At 41.5% G+C, this 18,673-nt stretch overlaps 1 protein-coding gene across 2 annotated transcripts in view; it reads right to left on the reverse strand.

The window, feature by feature from the left end:
- The window catches only part of TTC39C (tetratricopeptide repeat domain 39C), a 497,992-nt gene that overhangs the window by 450,856 nt on the left and 28,463 nt on the right, over positions 1 to 18,673 (reverse strand). The gene's annotated exons all lie outside the window — the stretch shown is intronic.

An 18,673-nucleotide genomic window follows, 5' to 3' on the forward strand; every position in this document is an offset into this window, starting at 1 on the left:
ATGGTGAATTGTACACATCCAATAATTTAATGGCTTAAAAGTAGTGATAAAAACGAAATAACCCAAAATCCGTTATATGAAAAATAAAAATTTAAAGATTGCAATTTAATAACAAAACAATATAACCTAAAGAGAAGTACTCAGGAGGAATTACTCCATAAAATGACTATACAGAAATGTCCACATATACATACTTCTCCAAGATGATGGAAGAATCCCCACAAGTAATTAAAAGAAAGAGCACCATGAGGAAAAAAGGCAAAATCTTCTTCCGGTCAGAAGAATTCGAGTGAGGATTCGATCAGTAGTTGGTTCTAAATGTGAGAAAGCTTATCAAATGGTGAAAAACAAATTGAGTGACGAAAGTAAACCAATGAGCGGGATCAAGTCCCGGTATGGGTATGTACAAAAAAGAACAAGCATCATCAGTGAAATCCTACTATTAAGAGTATATCTCATACAAATATAATAACTATGCATCATCCCAGTAGCATGTCTGCTTTGGTTTCAAAATTCCTGCCACACAGGACTCTACTCTAACGGTTGCTCCGCTTTTGCACACAGTCCACCTCTAGATACATCAAATGTGCTCTAAACATTACTGGGCCACATACATACCACCTCCACGTGGAATTTGTGACACTGGTACTTTCGTGTATGTCTTTTGTTTTAGGACAAATACTTTCTTATTAGCTTCTTTGGTTATGGCATACTTTGCTCTGCTAATATTAGCTGCGACTGGCACAAGCTTTAACACCCACAATTAAAAGGTATTAACTGACTTTATCGACACACTTTTGGTCTGTGCTTCAAAGCGTTGCACAGGATACTTCAAGACTCTTAATTCATTTTATTTCAGATCATTAATTTTCCCTTACAGTGTCAAAATACATGCTATTTATCAATCTAGCATGGTATGAAAGTAGTAAAAAGATTAGGCCATTGTGCGCTGCTGCAAGGTCACATCAGTGCATACCCAAATTCAGTATCCACTAACACAACATAAAAAACAGTCTCAAAAAGGTGGTAGCTGTGGTTACAAAAATGTGCACTTCTTATATGCCAAAGTAAAGGTAAAATGTGCACTTCTTATATGCCAAAGAAAAGGTAAGTTCAATAAACATTCCACAGTAGTACAAACTCAAAATAAATTTCAATTATTGCTGGGTGGTCCAAACAGTGCCCATACACCTTGTTACCTTAAGGTGTCCAATTGATTGCGAAAAACAACCGCCAATACTAAAATACTAATAACAAACCGGAGCACACCAACACTTTGTGTTATTAATGTTGAAAAAGATAGTCCATACGTTTTATGCTTCCTTTATTTTGTGGAAAATCTTGATTGGACAATGTACTTCACAACAGCAAATCAAACAGCATACAGCCGACAAGTGTTTCGTCTCATAAGAAACTTTTTCAGGACTTCAGATGTTGGTGTTAGAGTAACAGTCGTTAGCATATTTAGAAATATAAGCCATTTGCATCTTTGTCCAACGTTGCCGCAAAATCGGAAAGTCAAACCATCGAATTTGTTCTCCCCATCGAGCCAGATATATGCAATACTTGCCTCTGAACACTGACCCTCACTAATGCTGTGGCCTCAAAGTAGGTATTACTGGCAGAAGCATGCTAGCTCTTTGGCTTACTGGGAACGACTGGCAGAGGACAATAAGTACAGGATATTAACTCGTAGGATGAACCCTTCCAACCAGTGAAATGTGTTAACAATCATCTAACGCAATTTCCACAAGTGTTTGACAAAGTGAACGGCCTTGGTCACAAACAGGGCAACACATGGTCTCTGTAAGCCGAGTGTAAGGTATGTGAAACCCACAACAGATCCATTATTTAAGAAAGAGAAAATGATGGACTCTATTAAACCTTAATAAAAAAAATAGAAATCTCCCAAAAATGTAACTGGGGAAAGGGCTCAGTAGCTGAAAAATTCCAAATTAGATAATCTTCCATTCATAAAATGTATTAACAGAGGTAAAGAAGACAACTGCACCATATAATGCAGACTGAAAACTCTACTAATCCAAGGCCACTGCCTTAAACAAAGATGCCAAATGATAGTCATTTCCAGATGGTTAAGAGAACACACGTTTAAAAAAATGCATGTGGAAAAAAAAGTCTTTTTTTTTATACTCAACTAAAAGAATGGTCATTTTCGGAGGCTCCATTAGTTAAAAATAAACACAGGCAAAATTACAGGAACACTTGCCTAATGTGTAATTTCAGTAATTTCGTGTTGAAATTCCTGAAATTACCCTATTATACTACATTGTGTTATAACGCGGTGTGTGTGGCAAAAAATCTAGCACACGGAAATTTTTATTTTTACACCTTTTTAGCGTCAAATGCGGTCTTGCATCCAAAATGGACGTGAGTACATGTTTTGTATTAAAAGATAGTACTAAATTAAAGTTTTGCAATTTGCATAACTTTTTTAAACTTCATGTCATTACGCAAAAGCAAACCACAAATTTTGCATGAACCTAGTTAAAACATTAAACAGAGCGAAATATCAGAGTTAATCTTTTGCTGCTTGAAAAGCATTTATGCCATGAATATGTTCCCTCAACGTGATCTGCATGGATATAGTCATGCAGCACACACTATTGCACTGTAATTCTCATCTCGCCCACAGCTCCTGAAAACAAAAGTGATCTCTATCCTCTAGTTAGAATGCCAGCCACTTAGGTACACGTTGTCTGGGCAATAGGTTGTTTTCCTTTCATAGTGTTTTCTGTCACAGATAATTGCCAGGTCTGGCAGTCCAATTAGTTCAATAGAAACCACCAAAGACAAAACCTCTATTAAGACCTGAAGTTGTCAAATGAAAGAAAGCCTGTGTCTGGTAAAGGGTGCCGTTACAAGATGGAGTGAGGTGTTAACAACATTTCCTGTGCATACAAAATGAAAAGAAAAGGCTGTGTGAACATGGCGCAGAGTGTCAAAATACAAAGAGTCAGGCATGCTGCATAACCCAATAACAACTGTCACTGTCTCTTTGTATGCTTGTTCGTCACCAAGCAGCAGAAATAGTAGCTATGAACATGACCTGTCCATTGTATCCTTACTGTGATGTCAGGTTTTCCCATATTCTGTATTCTACACTGAATGTTCTTTCTTTGACATGTTAACCATCTTCCAAGCGTGTTCCTAAGTTCTATGTTCCTGCCTTGGAGGATGGTTGCCGATAGGCAGTTATATTGGAATAGCAGAACTGGGCGCACGCTGGTTGATAAGCTCCCTATGTTGGATACTTTATTCTTAATACATGGATTGTTACTCTTAACCATTGGTGTGTTTATTGGATGGGACTCACCTAAACATTTTGCGATGACAGGGAAAGCTGAAGCATTAATTTGAAGGATGGGCACATTTTGGAAGTTCATTGGGAAACCAACGTGACGTTACTTTAGAGGCACTGCAAATGGCTAAGCGTTCCGCTATGTTCATAAGCGCACATTTGTCACACGTGTGTTGCTCAGCAACCAGCTAGCATCCATGCGGCGTGCGCACAGCTTGACGTCTCCCATACTGTGTGAGTGCTGCCTTGTGTGTGCAACCTAGTCTGTTCTGTTTCCAGGCAACCACTTTGTTGCAGCATGCACTTTGGAGACGGCGTGTATGCACAGCTCAACAATACCTTTTCCTGGCAACTTGGTGATTTGAGCATGTGCAGTGAATCCAGCGCTTCTCCATGCTTATCACAGAGGCTACAGGAATGCCTCGCAGCCTGAGTATCTGTAGTTCAGGGGCTGCATTGTGTTTGACACAACTCTCAATTGGGACTTTGAAGGCCAACAGTTCAAATGTGGTAGCATTTTGAATTTTATTTATAATTCTTCTGATTTTGGCATTTATTGAAGCTTACGAGTAGCATTATGTCTGGAAGTGGGAATGTGCAACAGCCTCCTCACTGTTTTGCCGCACCAGGAAAGCCTAAATTGGAGTGGAAACACTGGGTGCGTGTTTTTAGAAACGATGTGGTCTTTAATGATGGGAATAATTACAGTGCTGCCAGGAAGGCTGCTAGGCTTTATAATTGTCTTGGAACTGAAAGACAGAAAATATTTGATAATCTGCCTGAAATTCTATCACCCAAACAGGAATCAGGAGATGCTGCTGTGTGGAATGTATAGATTGAGGCTGAAAGAAGATTGGCTCAACATTTTTCTGATGAACCTAGCATTGTTTTGGAGAGATTTAATTTTTACTCACGTAAACAAGTAGCTTTGGAAAGGATGGATCAGTATGTGGCTGCTTGTAAAGTAGACACACGGTATGCTTGAAGGTGTTACTTTATTTGTTGTAAATACGACACACCGGGCAGCGCTCCGGTCACCAGCTCAATCTCATTGACAGCTGCAACTGTCCTTATCAACTCGACTAACTGTCAGATAAAGGCAACACGCCATCTGACGTAATTTATGCTAATAGGGTCGCGCGGCAGGGACGGGAACATGCAAGGGACAATAGCAAGAGGGAAGGGTACCTACGTCACTCGCATGCAAATGCGGGGTCGCGCGGCAGGGACGGGGACAAGGAAGGATAAATGCGAGAGGGGAAAAGTGCCAACGTAACACATCTCCTTCCGTAGGAAGAGAAGGAAGAAAAAATAGAAACACATATAATAGTTGTAACCTGAGGTTCTTGTACTACAAGAGTCTGTTCATAAAGCGGCCATGTCGTCACGGATAAATGGTTACATTCCACGTAGTCATAATCTGCGTTTAGTCCAAACACAAACGTATAGTTCTCACCAATTCCCAATTCACAAGTAGTTGTTACTGTAAACGGGGTTCGTTTGTTCCTTGTGGGCCAATACCAAGTTTAGTCCATTCCCCAACGTGGATGAATGAACTTCACAAAAGGATGCGGTTGAGTCAACTGATAACCTGAACTTGTGCTCACGCGCAATTCCAAAATGCAACAAGTCACTCCCCAAGTATCCTTCATGGTGTGGGCATTGTATGGGTTTGGATGCCTTCTTATTCTCTTCCTCTAATTCCTCAGAGTGCCACTAGCCACTGCAATCAGTTTCACTATTGTGCTCTAGTCCACAATTACTTGTACCACTTCTCCACCCAGGTGTGTGGCAACAGCCTTAGGATCCTTTTTCTTGGGAAATTTCCTGGACCATGTTACGCTGCGTCTACACCTACTCATACGACCGGTTTCCTTCTCATCATCATGATCAGCGTTGGGTCTAACATCAGTTCTCTTGTTGTACTCTGTACCAGAGCCACTTGTAAATCCTTCGGTACATGCCTCATCAAAGACCAGTCTTTCTTCCGATTCCTTCAAGCGAGTTCTACTAAAGAATGTGGTTGAGTCTTCTGTGTCTCTGAACACATATTCTCTCCTGCCTTCTATAAGCAACCTGTTCCTTCCTAACGGAACTTTGAAATGCGAACATCGTACGTTATTGTGCGCCTCCTCACTTTCCATATCAGACACTTCGCTATATAACCAGTCCAAGTACTCTCCTTGCTTGTTACACTTTGATTTAATCAGACTCTGACCATCTACTCCTACTAGGTCAATGTCATCAGCACATTTCTCCCTTGTCATAGGTTTAGACTCGGCCAGTGCAGTAGAGCGCCATGCTTTCTCATCTTTGAGGCGGGTAGACTTACAAAGGTCCTCCTCTGCCCTCGTGGTTAGTGTTTCCACACATGTTCCCTTATAAACCAGTTCTTTTTTTTCCACATCATCCTCGCTGATCTTTTCACCGAAACGTTTACTTAAATTTTCTTCAACATCTTTTCCCAAGGATGTTTTTTGATTTCTTTTGAATTTGTCAACTGCTGCTTCTCTTATCCACTCATTCCTCCAAACAGCCCTTGTCCATCCGACATAGACCATAGATGGTGGTGTTCTCACCCTTAACATCTCCAACTTTGTACTTTGTCTACTGTTGTCTATTGTCAGCCTACTCATTGGGTCTGTACTTTTGAGATTTTGCGTTAATCTTAATTTCATTTGTTCGTCCCATCCTAGTACAGAGAACTCTTCTTCTGAAATATAAACTTTACTCCATGTACTTCTCTTCATGTAACTCAATTTCATCTCTCTACATCCAATAAAGATAATATTTTCACCAGTGTATCTTTCCAGGGACGTGTCTGCTTCTTCTAATACTTTCCCTAGTGTTACTGCCAATTTACTCTTCCATATTCTTTTGCTTACTACTGTACAATGTGACCCTGAATCAACGTTAATGTCAATATCTACTCCACCAATATTGATGGTATACTCATGTTTAGTTTCACTTTTGTTCACTACCATTTTGATATCTCCACCTTCTCTGTATATTCTGTTCCTTTGTGCATCGCCATTCATTACTTGCTTATAATGTTCATCTAAAACATGCATGACATTCTCAAATACATTCCTGTCTTTTCCCTTATAGATTTTCTTTTCTATGTTATAGTACACTTTCCGTCCACCGGCTCCTAAACTGTGTAACAATATTTCTACCTTTTCCTCTGGTTTTAATGGTTCTTCCTCCTCGTCAAAAATGGATATATAATTGTAAAAATATTCTTTCCACTCTTCCCATTCTGCAATATTAGCACCATCTCCTTTCATAAATGGCTCAGGTGGCAGTAAATCATGCATTATGTTTTTATCCATGTTAATATCGCAAACAATCTCAACTTATATAATTTTTTTATTTTTTTTATTTTAACAGTACAGTTATTTCTTCCTGTTTTATATATGTTCAACTTAAAGGATACAGTCTTTGTACTCTTCCTGTAGAATGTGCTCCAAAAAAAAAAATAATAATTCCTGTGTGACACGCTATAGATGATGCGCTTAGTTCAGTTGTTCCTTCTCACGCTATGAAGCACAGTTCACATTCTTCTCACATAGCTCATTTAGTTTATTTTCCTCAAAAATTGTACTTAGAAGTGGGTGTTCAGGCTTTTCACTAAACTTGGGTATATTTTTCTTAAAGTTTCCTTCTATCTGCCATTTTTGTGTACCAAGTAAACTTTTCCCAAAACATTTTTTTCCTTAAGTGCTGCTCGTAAATTCCACCAAAGGGGTACTTCTCTTATTCACTTTTATTTTCCCTAAATACGCTTTAAATGGAATTTCTTTGCTGTACCACTAGATTTAATTATTGCCAGGAATTCTTGTGTGAAGATGCATTTGCGGCATTCAACAGTAAGGTGGCGCCACTACGTGATGTGCGTCGCTCTCCCTTTCGCGCCACAACGCTGAGGAAAGTACTACGCTCGTTGAGCGCCACGGAAACTGCCAGCCGTATCTACCTCACGTTCCTGAACCTGCTGTCTCAAGGTAAGCTAATCATTCTTTTTGAATCATTCAGTAGAAGTGTTACAAGGACAGTCGACACTCGCTGATGCTGATTTACTACTATGGTGTAGTTAAGTTTCTTCGCTTCGCGCTGAGGAGAGTCACACCTCTTTCATTCAGGCAGTTTATACATCCGAGAGATTCCGTCGCTCTAAATGCGCCTCACTTTACCTTAAAACACGGCTAAATTGTCATGCGCTGCTCCATTCTTTAGAGATACATAAATTCAAGCATCGACGCTGTGGAGAATTTCACTTTACTCGCTAATGTCCCTAAATCAGCACAACTGAGGTAACGCTGTTTCAAATATTCGTCAATATCACCACATTCATCTCGCCGATTCCTTTTCACTGCTAAATCTTTTTAGTTGCTCATTCTTTATTTTCCTCTTCACTTCAAAATTTATACAAATATTTGTTATCGCTGCCACGTTTTATTCCTCCGCTTGCTGTTCAATTTTAAATAAGTCTTTTATCTCTCCTTAACGGAGTATTTTCATGTGGGTTCGTGGCCAAAACGGCCACAAGGCGGCAGTACGTTATCACGTTTGCTCTTGGGTTTGCGCTGTAGATATGAGGAGAATCACACTTCACACGCTTTGCGCGCAGCTTAAATCAATATCAAACGTGGTCTCAGAGATTTTTAACTTTGTTCTCTGCTCCGCTCACATCTCCTCCACCCAGCCACCAAGGCTCACCTCATGAACTTACGCAGATTCCAGTGTCCACCTACTTCGGGTCTTACTTTTCTTTACTATTTCATTTTCACGAGAACGCCCAAAGTTCAATCAGTATTCACCGGTCAAAATTAATCCGCTGAAAGTCAAAGGCTCAATTTATCAATTTCACTCATAAATTAAACTTGCCGATATACACGGATGCTGCTCAGTTTCCTTATCTCAATAATTCTTCGTGTATGAAGATACACGCTTCACGATGACGTTACACTCCTTGTCTCATCGTCTTAAAATAGTCCAAAATTAGTGGGTTCTCCAGTGTGCCGTCCTCGTCGCCAAAATTGTAAAGTAGACACACGGTATGCTTGAAGGTGTTACTTTATTTGTTGTAAATACGACACACCGGGCAGCGCTCCGGTCACCAGCTCAATCTCATTGACAGCTGCAACTGTCCCAATCAACTCGACTAACTGTCAGATAAAGGCAACACGCCATCTGACGTAATGTATGCTAATAGGGTCGCGCGGCAGGGACGGGAACATGCAAGGGACAATAGCAAGAGGGAAGGGTACCTACGTCACTCGCATGCAAATGCGGGGTCGCGCGGCGGGGACAAGGAAGGATAAATGCGAGAGGGGAAAAGTGCCAACGTAACACTGCTCTTCGGATTTTGGCTAGCAGCTGTAAATTTGAGAATGCTAACTATCAATATCTTAGAGACCAAATTGTGCTGAACTGTTAGTCTAAGAAGGTTCTGGAACACCTTTTGTGTGCTGTTAATCCTACACTTGATAAACTCTTAAGAATGGTAAGCGCATACAGATATCTTTGGAATCTGTAAAAGTGTTGTCAGGGGCTTCGGGGTGGTCTGAAAGTATGAGTGTAAATGCAGTTAAAAAGTTACAAGATTGTCACAAACCCAAAGTTTTAAAACCAGAAGGGGGTTATAGATGTGGTTCTCTTAGTATTTTGGCAAATAATCCTAGTTACCCATCTCAGGGGAAAAGTTGTAGTAAATGTAAGAAAGTCGGTCTTTTCACAAACGTTTGCAAAAATAGTGCAACTGTTAAAGTAAGTTGTGTTCCACATGTAGAAAAACAGTAAACCCAAGTTGAAGAAGAGATGAATACTATGACAATTTTAACTGTAGGTACTGATCAGCAAGAAGGGAACGAACCGTTAACCAATGGTCTATCTTGTACTTAAGATGTTGCTTTAATGGCCAGAAGGAACGCGCCATACTGTAATGTTAAAATAGGTAATCTCGATATTAGAGTCATGGTGGAATCCGGTTTACCTCTCACTATATTATCCGAATATTCTTTCAAGCTACATTGGTACAATACCTTGCCTTAAAAAGCTGACATAAGAGCCATTGCTTATGGGGAGTCCAAAATAGAGACAATTTAGTAAATATCTCTCAGGCAGGGAGATATTTACTAAAATTGACATGGCTGTAAATGGAAGGGACACTATGGGCTGGATTAATCAAGGAAGGCTGGGCATTGGTTTGCCGCTGGGCACAAACGTTAGTCATGCCACTTGAATCCAATGATGATAATATTGAGCAAAGTATTTCTAAATATCCTACTGTTTGACGGATGACATAGTGACTGTTCAAGGGTTTGAGCATAAAATAATTTTGAAAACTGAGGCAGTACCTGTGAAGCACAAGGTGAGGGATGTTCGCTTATCCGTTAGAAAGGATTTAAGTAAACATCTTGATCAGTTGTGCAAAGAGAACGATCATTGAACCGGTCAATGCTTCTGAGTGGATCAGTGTCCTAAAAGAATGACCAGGTAGGGTTGTGTGCTGTGTTGTACGCAGCAGGACACGTCTTCAGGATATTAAGATAGGTTTATTAAGTTACACAAGATAAGACAGCAGAGCAGTAAACCTCACAGCTGACCAGACCATCAACTGTCAAGGCTGGAATCTTCACATCACAGACAGAACACTCTTAGGTTAAAAGATAGAAACACTAAGAAAGGACTACAGACACCAAGTAGCCATATTGAAGAAAGTATAAATATACAACATTCTGATATATGTTCTCTAAATAAGAATATTATGGTGGATTGCTACCCTTTACCAAAACTAATGAACTACTATCTATTTTAGAGGGAGCTAAAGTTTTCAGTAACATCGATCTTAAGGCAGCCTACCACCAGGTACCACTTAAAGTAGGGTCGCAAGCCCATGCTTCATTTATAACACTGTTCGGGGCCTACAAATACTGGTTTCCCATTTGGCTTAGTTCCAAAAACATATGTTTACTCTCTTATAGGACGTACTTAGTGTGTCAGCCTTCCAGGATGATAGTCTTAACTTTGCCAAAACCGTCTTTGAACATAATTGTATTTTAAACAAGGTACTTCACATATGTGCAAACATAGTATGACTTTGTCTAAGGACAAATGCAAATTTGTCACCAACAGCGTAGAGTACATAGGACACTGCATAACTGCTGAAGGTGTTAAACCCAAAGAAGACCTGGTTACAGCGTTAAGGGACATATCTCCTGCTAGTAGTAAAGAGGATCTAAAATCCTTTTTTAGGATTAAGTGATTATTATTTTAGGTTTGTCTGTGGTTATGCCACCTTAAGAAACTGCTTAAAACGATGCTCAGGAAAAGTTTGTGTGGGGATCTGATGAACAGAAGGTATTTGTGGAGATCAAGGAAATATTAACTAAGGTTCCATAATTAAAATCTTACTTCAGTGGTCAGCAATGCATAATAACAGTGGATGCAAGTGCGGTGGGCCTTGGCGTTACTTTATGCCAACGTGTTGACAGTATGGAGGCCACCACTGCTTTTCCCTCCAGGGTTTTGTCTGATGTGGAGAGATGGTATAGTACCATTGAATGGGAGGCACTTGCATGAGCGATTGAGAAATTTAGAACTTATGTGTGGGGTAAACAATTGGTACTATGCAGCAGTCACAAACCTCTCATTTATCTGTTAGGAGATAGAGGTACATCCTCAGCATTGTCACAACATTTAGAATCTTGTCCAAGTTACAGGAGTATAATTTGCTTGTTAGATATATTCCTGGTAGCACCAAAGCTAGAGCGGACTGTTTATCTCGTTTTCCTATTCAGGAGAATAGCCAATATCTTGGCGAAGAGTTGCTAGGGAATGAATGCGTAGTGGCTAGTCTTGATGTGGTGGATTGCTGTCAGGGTGTTGTTTCAGAGCAAGAATGGAATAAGGCATGTCAGGAAGATGAGATATTAAATAAGGGCAAGCAATTTGTGCAAAAAGATTGGCCACGTGTTAAGCATTTAAGGCGAGACTAGTTCTGTTTTAGTTATCTCTCTGATCAGCTTATAGTAGAGACAGGTTTATTGCTACATGCTGGGAAATTCGTGGCACCTATAAGTCTGAGAGCAAAATGTTATGGATCTAGTGCGTAAGGGGGCATTTAAGGTCCATAGCTACGTAGAAGACCCTGAGGTCTTGTTTTTAGTGGCCATACATGGGCAAAGATGTGGACAAATTTGCGAATGCTTGTCAAGAGTGTATCATGTCCAACAAGCATTGGATACCCCACTTATTCCCACTCCTTTGCCTCAATCCCCATGGTCTAATCAGCACTGGATTTCGCTGGACCTATGTCGATTTTGCCAATTGGGTCTAAGTAATTAATAGTGCTCATAGACTACTTTTCTATGTGGATTTATTATGATTTTGTGGCTGAAACCACCACTCGTGTTGTGATCTGATTCTTAGAAAAGATCTTTAGCCTAGAAGGTTATCCTGAGGAACTGGTTACTGATAAATGGGTCCAACTGATTTCACAAAGCAGGCCTTGAAAAATCTACTCTCCCACTGGCAATTGTGAGTAAAATGTAATCCGTTTTTTGCGCCTACTAGTACTAGTCCCATCTGGCAAGTAAACTTAGGCTGAAAAGGAAAAGATGTTCTGTTCATTCAGAAAGTGAATGAGCTATAAAGAGACCATTAAATCTTGTTTTTATCTTGACACATTTGCTATCTGTTCAAGGAAAGAGATCAAATTTCAGTTTGTCTTAACTAATTGCTGCTACGAAAATAAGGTTTATTTTTCTCTCTCTTACTAGAGTTAGAGGTTTTTGTCAAGTGAGCTGTCTGAGGATATCAGTTATTTTTCTCTAACACATAACATTGATACAAATAGCCTGTAAATTAATATTACAAATATTTTAAAATATATCAGGAATTACAAAAGCACTTTTTTTGTAATTAAGAAGTGTGAAGCAAACAAAGAGTTAAACTGACAGATAGCCTTTCCATAGAGAAAAACGAAATGCACTGTAATTCACTACCAATAAATGCCACACACACCAGTACATGCCCCACCTTTAATATAAACAGCACCCTACCCACAGGGGTACCTTGGGCCTACCTCAGGGGTGACTTTTGTGTAAGAAAAGGGAAGTTCAGTGCCTGGCAAGTTGGTGCACCCGACACTGCGCGCTGACTCTGCAGTGGGAGGTCTGAGTTACATTTACCGGGCTACTTCTGTGGGTTGCATAATCAGTGCTGCAGGCCCACTAGCTGCATTTGATTTGCAGACCCTGGCACTCTCAATGACCTGTACTAGGGACTTACCAGTAAATCAAATATTCCAATCATGGAAACAGCAATTAATAACACAATTTACTACAGTAGCACTTGCACTTTAACACTGAACAGCAGTGAGAAAGTGCATAAAGACACAAAACTAGCAAAAACAGAGTCATAACCAGGAGGTCAGAAAGCAAAAATACAGGGGAAACACGTCAAAAGATGCCAGGTCTAACACCAAGAAATGTCAATTCAATACCACAGGGCTACAATATTATCAAACTCGACTGTCCTCACAAATGGCATAGGAGTTGGTATTATCTTTGTCATAAATACCAATGAGGTACAAAATTCTTCTGTTTAGTATGTCTTTGTACTCGTCGCCCATCCTTGGCAGAGCTTTGATCTACACACACCCTGGATCTAAAAAAAAGACTTTAGCTTCATCCTAGCAGATATATTGCACTCCTATATGTTCAAGTATGACAATGTCTTTGTCCTAGCAGCCTTCAACTTCCATTATGAAGACACCGAGGATATTACGCCATTACTCTTAGGGATGCCCTTAAGTTTCTAAGCCTGTTAAAAAAAATATCGGTCCCAACTCATTCTGCAGGACATACCAATGAGTGGAGTTTTCCAGTTCTAATACTGTCACAGTAGAACTACCCCTAGCACTTAACTGGTCAAACGACTACCTTCTTAATTTCTCCATTGCTCTGAGTCACGGGTGCCTTAAAGCGACTCCAAAAAGCGCGAGTACTTGATCCAGTCCCGGAAATCAATTAATCAATGCATTTGTAGACTGTATGGCTACACTAACAGGATTTTCCAGTGCTATAAATAAGGAAGTGACAACAAAAAACAAAAAAAGGTGGATTTTCAACAGTCTACAAAACTCCACAACAGAAGTGCAATCCGGGATTTTTAGGGGGGGAGGGAATTCCATAGAGTAGGACCAAGAACAGCAAACGATCTGACTCTCTGCCATGCAAGTTTATAACAGGGAATGGTAGCTAGAAGCTGATTCCCAGAGAGATGATTTCACTTCGGGGAATAAAAGTGCACCAGTGCCCTAAGGTGGGGTGGGGGTGGAGAAGACCGCCATAAAGGGCTCATGCATAAAGCACAATGTTTTAAAATGTATGCGCCTCTCTACAGGCAACCAATGGAGAGCACGAAGGTGAACAGCAACAGAAGAAGGCTTAGGAACATGGCAAACAAGGCGTGCGGTCACATTTTGTACAATATGACGTCTTTTCAGCATTTGTAGGTGCGCCTAAATAGAGCACATTCCCTTAATCTAGCCTGGAGACAATCAAGGCTTAAACAATGGTGTTGTGCAGTGATAGAAAAAAGCAAGAGAATTTTCTGTAAACATCTGAGCAGAAAGAAACAATAGGCCACGATCTTTGAAATTTGGAGGTCCATAGAGAGCTTTGAGTACAACCAAATACCTAAGTTATTAACCACAATCACCTTGCAATATTAGTGGGCCAACACTGAGAGCTCCTAAGCTGTGCACCTCAACATCGTCTCATACACCGATGACACCCAGCTGATCCTCTCCCTCACCAAGGCCCCCACCACCGCCAAATCCAACCTCCACGAAGGAATGAAGGCCATCGCCGAATGGATAACGATCAGTCGCCTAAAACTGAACTCGGACAAGACGGAGGCCCTCATCATTGGATCCACCCCCTCCACCTGGGACGACTCATGGTGGTCAACCGCACTGGGAGCTGCACCGACGCCCACTAACCACGCACGCAACCTTGGAGTCATCCTGGACTCCACATTGTCCATGACCCAGCAGGTGAACGCCGTCTCCTCCTCCTGCTTCAACACCCTCTGCATGCTCTGCAAGATCTACAGATGGATCCCCACCAGTACCAGAAGGACAGTCACCCAGGCCCTCGTCACCAGCAGACTGGACTACGGCAACGGTCTCTAAGCAGGAACATCAGCCAAACTCCAGAAACGACTACAACGCATACAGAACGCCTCTGCACGCCTCATCCTCGACATCCCCCGCCACAGCCACATCACAGCCCACCTGAAAGACCTACACTGGCTCCCCGTCAACAAGACGATCACCTTCAAGCTCTTCACCCACGCTCACAAAGCTCTCCACAACATCGGACCAGTGTACCTCAACGAACGACTCATTTTCCACACCCCGAACCGCCAGCTTCACCCATACTACCGTCTTCCGCATCCATTGAGCGTCTGCCGGTGGTGGATCGTTCTCCCACCTTGCTGCAAAAACCTGGAACACCCTCCCCATCCGCCTACGACAGACTCTGGCTTTAAGGAGACTCCTCAAGACCTGGCTGTTCGAGCAGTAGCAACACTCCCCTGCCCCCCCTCCCCAGTGCCTTGAGACCATCATGGGTGAGTTGTGCGCTCTACAACTGTATGGATTGATTGATTGGTTGATTACCAACCGCAATAACCTCTGTTTTGTCGCCATTCATTTAAGATGGAGTTTCATCCGTTCTGCTACTCCTATGAGGAAGAAGCGAACGTTAGACGCTCCTTCCCCATACTCAGCACTGAGCGATACAGTGATCTGGATGTCAGAGACAAGCCATAGCCCTCAACGCGGTAGGCCTGAGGCCGAACATAGATGTTAAAGAGTGTAGGGTTCAGGTAAGATCCCTGAGTAACATGCATGACAGATTACATTTTGAAGACTGGTAGGGCTTAGAAAATACCTGGAAAGTGCGCTCCTGGAGGAACTAAGAAAACTAGGAGAGGTCAGACTCCTGAATCCCAATATCTGCCAGTCTCTGACATAGAACAGGATGGGATACAGTGTCAAAGGTTGCACTAAGATCTTGAAAGATAAAAGTAGCAGTACTCCCATTGTCCAATTGTATCCTATGTTGCTCTAGTGCTCCAAGAAGAGCACTCTTCATAGTAAAGCCGGAGCAAATATCAGACTGAGATGGATGCAGGAGGCCATGGTTCTCCAAATAAAGTTAAAGCTGACAGTTGACATGCTTTGCTACAATATCAAAAATATTACAAATTTGACTAAAGTGTTCCACCTACCACCATGTGGACTACAGATAATATCAACATGGAGGCCGATTAATTTAATGTTGCCATTATTGAGGCCTTAGAAAACTATTGTACCCAACGATTGTAAATCAAGCAGGAGACCTACCACTGCTAAATGGTATATCCCAGAATTAAGGCAAACAAAAGACTTGAACACAACTGGATTTGCTCCAAGCTTGAATCTGACAAAACAGCTTATAGAATAGCCTTTTGTGCCTATCACCAAAACATTGTATGTCACGTCGGAGTTATCTTATGGCTTGCATTGAGCAAAACAAACGTTACTCGAGTGACATTTTTTAAATAGTAAAATAATTTACCATCCCACAAAAATCTGAAACATCTACACTGATTTCGCTACCCAAACCCCTCTTAATTCTCTCGCACATCTCGATATGTCTCACAACCTCAATACAACTTGAACTCTGGCTAGGTTTCAATAGTTAAGTGTGGATCCATCAAGGACCCCTGTTCCCCCTCATATAATTACTAGTGTGTTCAGAGCCACTCTGATGAATCTTTTAAAAATGTCCCTTTCTGATGCAGACACTTCGCTAGCTTGGAAACCTGCTACAGTTCTCCTCCTTGCTGAAAAAGCCTTCCATTCTTTCTAACTACTGTCTCATATTACTCCTTTCCTACTAGGTTAAAGTGCTGGGAAAAGTTATTAACATTCAGCACCAAAATTGCATTGCTGGCAGCTACTTATTATATGAGGCACAGCTTGTTGAGGGCAGTTAAGCAGCCTGTAAATTCTATAAATCAGGAAGGCTCTCAAATTTCCTTCCTTATCTTGACCATTGTGCTGCTTTTGAAATCGTATGTCAGCTTATTATCTCCATCTCGGACAATGTTGAAGAGATGAAACACAGGTTTCTGAACAGCATGTGGAAGATTGTTATCTGGATGAAGGACAACTGTTTAAAGCTTAAGGAAGATTCTTTTCGGTAAGGCAAAACACCATTTGGGCCCTGGATTGGGTATCTAGCAAGCTCGGCTCCTCTCCTTCACCCGTTACAACGACTTGCGTTGGAGGGCGCTGGATTGTGGATTAGTTTAATTTTCTATTCCAACTCTAGCCCACGTAACAGTAGGGCAGGTGTTGGAATAGAAAATCAAACTATTCCTTTAACAAGAGTGCCCTCCAGCGCAAGTCGTAGTAATGACTTGCGTTGTAATGGCTCCGTAGTAAAGGACGCGCGGTGTAAACACTGTGTTGTAAAGGATGTTTACCGTCTGATGCTAGATTTGAGGACACTTCTAGCAAATATTATAGCCTAATTTCCAGAGAGTTTGAGGTCATTTTCTGTCTGCTCTGTTGGCTATTTCATGACTCCCGAAGAGGCTCTTAGTCACCAACGTTAGCTTCTTATGTTTTTAATCTCACTGTAACTGTGCCGTCTAATACAATACGCTTACACAATTAAATCGATCTACTTACTGTCTGGTCTCTCAAGATCTCTGTATCATGAGATGCAACGCTTTTGTCTGACCATGCACACGCTCTGTATCTTGAGTGATAGCTCCGCTGCCTAAAGGCTGTGAGATCTGTGTAACTTCTCATTAGAACTGCCTGTGATCTGAACACAATTTTATTAAACTTCTGCTATCAGATGCAGACTTTGTTATTAGTCTCTCAGGAGACTAATAACAACAGATAGCAAGGATTATGCTTTCACTCCACGTTAAACCACTCAAGTACGTTTCCCAAGAGTTATAAAGTCAGCACAGAAAGTCAGAACACAATAACATGTGACCATCATAATCAATCACAGTCGAAATCACATCACAAATCCAGAAACCTCCACATGACCTCCACTTTCCTCTGCAGCCGAGATAAGCACCTTTTTTCTGGTATTCGAATCATCATCATGTTGTTGACTGTTAAACTACATGGATACCGTTTAAGGGTACATTGTACATGGTAAAGTACCATGTGTGGGTAGTAGGTGGAAGTGGAAACGCCGCATATGCCTCCTGTTCCAGTGCTTGCTGTACCACGTTTTCCTTACAAGAGTGGGGCAGGAGGTAGGAGACCTCAGCAGAAAGGGGAACCACAGAACACTGGACCCTACACCCCTAATGACATTTGGCAAGATCAAGGACTGGTGCTACTTTGGGAGACTAAGGGGCAGTGTAGGCAATCCACCAGAGTGCAGCCCTGCTGCGGTCACTCGCCCATTCGAATAACGAGCATTTGAAATAGAGTGAGTCCACATTACCATAGCTTCAGAAATTTGGCTACGGATCGCCCTATACGTAAGGCCTGAAACATGAACACCTATCTCCTACAAAGAAACTGCAGAAACCTGTGATGTGGGGCAGAAACAGGAACAATCAGATAAGCATCCTGGAAGTCCAGCTGAACCATCTAGTTGCTGTCACAAAGAACTTCTTTCAAAAGATGAACACCCTCTGTATTATATCTTTTGTAGCTCAACCATGCATGGACCTGCTTCAGGTTGTTAAATGCTTGATAGTGGGCCCGGTTCTTCTCAGCCAAGAATACATTTGCTGAGGATACCCCTGGGTACAAATATGTCCTCTTACCCCTTTGGTCTCTAACTCTACCCCCTTCTCGTCTACGAGGGCCTGTTCCTCACCTGAAAAATAAAATCAAGGGTCGTGGCCCTTATGCCTGCATTGGGATCCCATATAACTCTGTGTGGAAGCCCATCACAGTATGCAGCACCAACATGTCCCCCATAAGACGCTATTGATAAACTGAGCCGACTTGTTCCTAAACTCACATGGAGAAAAGGGATAATCTTCACCCATAAGTCCATTAGAGGTTTGGTTTGAAAAGCCTCTTTATCTGCCTTAGGCACCAGGTTGGCAGACTTCTCTACCTCTGGTGAGGAAGAGTCCCTCAATGCGAAATTGGTCCTCGCATCAAGTCACATTACGGAACCCTTGGTTGAGGAAGCAGCTGGCCAAGCATTTTTTGCCTTGACTGGCCCGTCCTTGTTGTTAAAGACTTTTTAAATAGAGATAGGTGCTTCATCCAAGGTAGCGAATGTATTCACAAATTTATTTTGC

This window comes from Lissotriton helveticus, chromosome 4_1 (genome assembly GCF_964261635.1).
Source record: "Lissotriton helveticus chromosome 4_1, aLisHel1.1, whole genome shotgun sequence".
NCBI lineage: Eukaryota > Metazoa > Chordata > Amphibia > Caudata > Salamandridae > Lissotriton > Lissotriton helveticus.